The following is a 6,263-nucleotide window of genomic DNA, read 5'->3' as shown; positions in this document are numbered from 1 at the left end:
TTATATCTTCAAGCCTTTTGAAAGAAGTGCTTTCCCTTTAAAATGTTGCTCCAAAATCCTGCTCTGGGGTAAGATAAATTCCCCTTTCATTCAAGTAGACTACAAAGCTGCAGGTTTCTTAAAGATCACCGTCTGCCGCTAAGAAAAGTTCTATTGTTAGGCCGCTGTGTGGAAATTTCCCAGAATGTACAACACACTTGCATCTGTTACACTCCTGGGGAGGAGGAACTCACAATTTTGAAAGTCAAGTTCAGCGGATGCTCCTGGTTCCTAGGTTTTCATTGTTCCCCAAAGAAGATGCAGGTTCTCATCCTCCGACCTTTAGACTGTGCTCTTTCCCCTCTCTCTAAAACACTCCTGTCCAGGAGAACTTGTCACAATGTGGAAAATGTCCTTCTCTGTAATGCCAAGTATGACAGCCACACATGGCCAGCAGGCACTTGAAGTATAGCCAGAGCAACTGTTCACTTCAAAAAAATTGTTCAGTTTTAGTTCATGTAAATTTATATCACCACATGTGGAATCACGGCTGCCATATGACAGAGCACGGTTAGGTGGTCCTCCCCACATCTCACCAGTTAACAAAACTCTCCCCATCCTTCCCTTCCTTCAAGGCCTTGTTCCGGCATCTCAAGCATCTTCTTTCCATGCTAAGAGATGGCTATCTTCAGAGAATCATATAGATATATATATCATCTTAATAATATATATATATGTTCTTATATTCTATTTCAGTATATGGAAGTGGTTGACTTACATCTATATATCCCCAGCAGACTGAACTTCCAGAAGGTGGGGGCTGTGGCTCTCTTATCCATGTAGAGCGGGCAGCTGGTAAAATGTCTGGCATGCAGTAGGTACCTATTAAATACCTGCTTGGTGAAAGGATGGGTGGGAGCACAAGTTCCACACTGCATCTGATCTAAGGCCCTACCTAACTCTGCTACTGAGTAGAGAGGCATATGGGGGGAGGGGCATCAATTTCCTTCTCAGAGAAACAGAGAAGGATTTGGGGGATGAGAAGACAACTCAGTTGCTAAAATGGTTGCTAGGCAAGCATGAGGGCCCAAGTTTGACACACACCCCCGAACCCACATAGAAAAGCTGGGCATGGTAGCACAGGCCTGTTATACAGAGACAGGAGTATCCCTGGGGCTTGGTGGCCAGTCAGTCTAGCTTCTGGGTGAGCTGCTATCTCAAAAACTAAGATGGAGAGTGATTGATATTATCTGGCCTCCAAGTGCACATGCTCCCACATTGCATATACACACATGTACTAGTGCAAGTGCACAAACACACACACAGAGACAAGGATTGGGTCCCGCTGTTTAAGAATGCTTGAATGTATTACTATCAAGGAGTCTTGAAGGACTTTCATTCTAGAACACGTACTTGAGAATGTCAAAGTTCAAATCTCAGAGGAAAAATAATGTTTGAAAAAAAGCAGATAAGTATAATAAATCCAGCATTAGTAAGGTGTGACACTTGCTCAGACAGTTACGTTTATATAAACGACTTTATATGGTTATATGCTCTATATTTTAGCACCAAAACCAGCCAAGGAACTTTGCTCTTAAAATAACTATACCTACAGCTAAGCTCCGTGGTTCAAACTGTGTCCAGTTTAAGCAGTTACAGAGTTACTGGCAGCGCATTGACTCCAGGGCCTCGAGGGGTTTTCTCAAGTTTCTTTAGAGCTAACAGTAGGTCCAAACCTATCAAAGAGTAACATTATTCTTCAGAACTCCATTGCTTTTTCCCAAAAATATTTGAGCATTACCATGTATAAAGCATTGGCCACAGAGGGGAGAGTATAGTGATTTAAGAAATGAGCAAAGGGTGAAGGCTGGGGAGGAGGAGGGAAAAGAGAAGAGTCTAGAAGAAGTGTTTAGATCCCAGATGCCTCTGGCTCCAGATACTTCCTGTAAGGCAGACAGCTGGCCGGGTGGTGAGAGCTTACCCTGACTCATCATGTCGGAAAACTACAGAGGAAGAGAAGCCCCTCTAGCTGCTGGGTGAGACCCTTGGCATCTGCCCCATGCCTCACACAAAGCTCACATCACTCACTGGCCTCAGCACTCAGAGGCCACTTTATGGGGTTGCTTTTGTTTCTAAATATCCAGGGAGCCAGAGGAGATGCTTCCTTCTTTATGAACCCGAGCGACCTCAGGAGAAGAATCTACAATGAAGGGAGAGGCATTTTAACTTCATTTTCTATTAGAAAGAAGAAAATGAGGGAAGACAGCCCTCGAGCATAGAAAGTGATACTATATCCAGGAGCTGGAGCTGGATTGACGGGATGGATGCTCTTGGCCGTGTGATCGGGACACCTTGTGTAGCCTTGGCAAGTTCCTGGGTGCAATGGGGAGACAATGAACTCTGTCTCCCCACCCAAACCTCCAAATGTGATTATGAAGATGGAGCCTGGTGGTGGTTTGAATGAGAATGGCCCCATAGGCTCATATGTAACGAGTCTTTCTCTGTCCGTCCCATCAGCCAGCTCCCAAATAATGACATGGAGACTTATTCTTAATTATGAAAGCTTGGTCTATAGCTTAGGCTTGTCCCTAACTAGTTTTATAACTTAAATTAACCTATATTTTTATTAATTCTACCATGTGTCTTTTACCTATATTTCATTCTGTGTGTTTGATTCATTCTGCATCCAGCTGGCTTTCCTGCCTCTTTTCTTCTCAGAATCCTCTCTGTGCCTGGACGTCCCTCTCCCCCTTCCCTCGTCAAAGTTCTGCCTAGCTATTAAACATTTAGACTTTTATTAAATCAATAAGAAGGTCCCATCTTATCTTCACATTGTACAAAAATATCATTCCATAACACTCATATATTTGAGTGCTTGGTCCGAAGTTGGTGAACTGGCAGCTACATAGTTATTATATCTAAACATGTAAGCACTCCGCTATTGCTCCATTGCCATGTTATCTGCTGCCCTGCTCCCTACTGTGATGATCACAGCCTCTAATCCTCTAGAACCATGAGACCTCCAAATTAAACATTTCTTTTATAAGTTGACTCCGTCATGTGTCTTTTTACAAACAACAGAAAAGTCACTAAGACAACGACTTTTAAAAAGTGATTAAGTAGGGTCTAGAGAGCTGGCTCGGGGGTTAAGGGTGCTTGCTACTCTTGCACAGGACCCAGGTTTGGTTCCCAGCACCCACATCACAATTAACAATCATCGGCTCTTTCCTTTCGCTGCTGCGTCCGCAGCCATGAGTATGCTCAGGCTACAGAAGAGGCTTGCCTCTAGCGTCCTGCGCTGTGGTAAAAAGAAGGTCTGGTTGAACCCCAACGAGACCAATGAAATCGCCAATGCCAACTCCCGTCAGCAGATACGGAAGCTGATCAAAGATGGGCTGATCATCCGGAAGCCTGTGACTGTGCATTCCCGGGCTCGATGCCAGAAAAACACTTTGGCTCGACGGAAGGGCAGGCATATGGGCATAGGAAAGCGGAAGGGTACTGCCAATGCCCAAATGCCTGAGAAGGTGACCTGGATGAGAAGAATGCGGATCCTGTGCCGCCTCCTCAGGAGATACCATGAATCCAAGAAGATTGACCGCCATATGTATCACAGCCTTTACCTGAAGGTCAAAGGGAATGTCTTGAAAAACAAGCGGATTCTCATGGAGCACATCCACAAGTTGAAGGCAGACAAGGCCCGCAAGAAGCCCCTGGCTGACCAGGCTGAGGCTCGCAGGTCTAAGACCAAGGAAGCAAGAAAGCGCCGGGAGGGTGCCTCCAGGCCAAGAAGGAGGAGATCATCAAGACTCTGTCCAAGGAGGAAGAGACCAAGAAATAGAGCTTCCCTCGAGTCTGTACATAGTGGGCTGCCTGTGGCCTCAGGTGGATCAGTCATTAAATAAAACAACCCTTTGTCTGGTAAAAAAAAAAAAATTAACAATCATCACTTACTCCAGTTCCAGAGGATCTGATGCCCCTTCAGGTGCTGCGTGCATGTGGTGCATAAATATACACAGGCAAAACAAACATGCATCTGAAATAAAAAATAAATCTTTTTTTTTTAAATGAGGCCATTAGGAGAATTCCCTGACCCAACCTGATTAGTGTCTTCATAAACAAGGAGAGACACCAATGGCAAATCTGCAGAGGGATGACCATGTAAAGTGACAGCAAAAGGGTGGCCTCTGCAAACCAATGAGAAAGGTCTTCTAGGGAACTAGTTGTTGGCACCTTGATCTTGGCCTTCTAGAATGTGGAGAAAACAGAGTCCTGTTATTTAAACCATCCTGTCTATACTGTGGTGTGGCAGCCTGGGAAGCTAACCCTGGCATAACCCCCTCCCTCCGTCTGAGGTGGGGTGCCCTGGGGGCTCCCTGCTGTAGCACAAGCCTGCTGTGTCTTGCTGCTTTGTTCTTGTCTTCACTTAGTCATTGAAAGAGAGTAGTAATTGAGGTTTCCCACATGCCAGAAGCTATGTGCAGCCTTATTGCCAATTACTTCATTGAATTGTTAATGCAAATGAGACTCAAAAGATATTAATTTGACTAGGGATATAATTCAGTTGGTGGTGTGCTTGCCTTGAATACAGGAAGCTTCAGTTGCCGAGCACCACAAAAAAACAGGGTGTGGTAGTGTGGGCCTGTTACACCTGCACTCTGGAGGTAGAGGCAGGAGAATCAAATGTTCAAGGTCATCTTTGATTATGTGACAATTTGAGGCCAGCTTGGGCTACAAAGACACCTGGTCTCAAAAAAAAAAAATTATCTGTGTTCTTGGAGTCACTCAGGCCCCAAGTTCAAGACCACAGCTCCCCTAGGAGTTCCGGGAGAACTTTTAAAGATCAGGAAATGTTGAGTCTGTTTGCACCACCATCCTTTCCAAAGTCAGCTTCATCCGTCCAGCACCACACGGCTGTTAGTGTGCGTGTCCCTGATGCAGAGAGGGAAAGACACATCCAGATCTGAGTCTTTGTTTACCGGGCCCTTACCAATCAAATCCTTAATCCTCCCAATATGACTGAGAAGTTAATGAAGAGGGAAATACATCTCAAAGAGCCAATTCGGAAATCACCTACAACACTGTTATTGCTCACTGAACAATAGGCCAATATGTCACTTCGACTCAGCTTAAGGAGGGGCATACTGTCTGGAGAGTCTTGTCAATATCTATTTTCAATGAGATGTGCTTATAATTAGATTATTTATAACCTCCTCGTGAGCACTTGTTTTCTCTGCAGAATCACAGAGGTATTGTAATAGGTTGGCTACAGCAGCAGAGAAACGACTGGAAACAGCTGTGCCCAGTTGTCTGTGGAACCCAAGAAGCCTGACTACTCCTTGTTGGGGGGCCTTGCTACACTTAAAGAAAAAAAGGAATTATACCCCTGGGCTTTGGCTCCTGTTTCTACAAGAGATTCATCACTCCTGGGAGAGACAGGGTGTTGAGGTGGCTGGAAGGCTTAGTGTGGACCGAGAGGAACCTTCTCTGGAAATCCCTACGATTAAATCAAGTTGACTAGTATTTATTATCCACCTAGTACAAAGCACAGATTCCTTGTTTGAGATATGCCGTTTGTTTAAAATATTATTGAGCAATTTGTTTTAAATTTCCTCTTAAATCCTTTTCTTTGCTGGGAGAAATCTTAGCAATCTGAAGTCTGATCCTCTCCCTTCAGAGGTGAGGAACAAGAAATGCAGACTTCATAGGGAAGGGATTTGCCCATGGTCCTGGCAGGCAGGGACTAGGGTCCTGCTGCATATTGATCAGTGGTTCTAGTGCAGTCTGTAGCAGTTATGCCTTTATAAGAGCATCAGGTCAGAGCTGGCTCGCCGCATCACGAAAGGCCTGTGCACATCTGGAACCCATGAAAAGTACCCAGAATGGATATGAGATGAAAAGTAGATTTTTAAAAAGCAAACAGCGAGGAAGAATTTTTTTTGGCATGTGTCTGTGTATATTGGGTTCTGCGTATTTACATGTGTGTGGGCACATGTGTGTGCAGGTGCACATGCTGTTCTTGCTTATGGAAGCCTGAGGTTGATAGCAGGTGTCCTCCTTGATTGCTACCATATGCTAAGGCAGAGTCTCTCCCTGAGACTAGAGCTCACCTTTCTGCTACTGTGGCTACCCATCTTTTTGCAGGGATCTTCTGCCTCCGCCTCCCACACTGGGATTACATGCGGGTGCAATGCCCACCTTCTACCTCTGCCAACCACACTGGGATTACATGCGGGTGCAATGCCCACCTTCTACCTCTGCCTCCCACACCAGGGATTACATGT

The 6,263-nt window shown here is 45.1% G+C and overlaps 1 pseudogene; it reads left to right on the top strand.

The window, feature by feature from the left end:
* The first annotated feature begins 3,205 nt into the window (after window positions 1–3,205).
* Window positions 3,206–3,835, top strand: LOC126511274 (60S ribosomal protein L19-like; annotated as a pseudogene).
* The last annotated feature ends 2,428 nt before the right edge of the window (window positions 3,836–6,263 follow it).

Source organism: Alexandromys fortis, unplaced genomic scaffold (assembly GCF_014885135.2).
Source record: "Alexandromys fortis isolate MF-2015 unplaced genomic scaffold, M_Fortis_MF-2015_v1.1 scaffold_97, whole genome shotgun sequence".
Taxonomy (NCBI): Eukaryota; Metazoa; Chordata; class Mammalia; order Rodentia; family Cricetidae; genus Alexandromys; species Alexandromys fortis.
The sequence above is the reverse complement of the archived record's forward strand: the minus strand, read 5'-3'. Positions and strand labels throughout refer to the sequence as shown.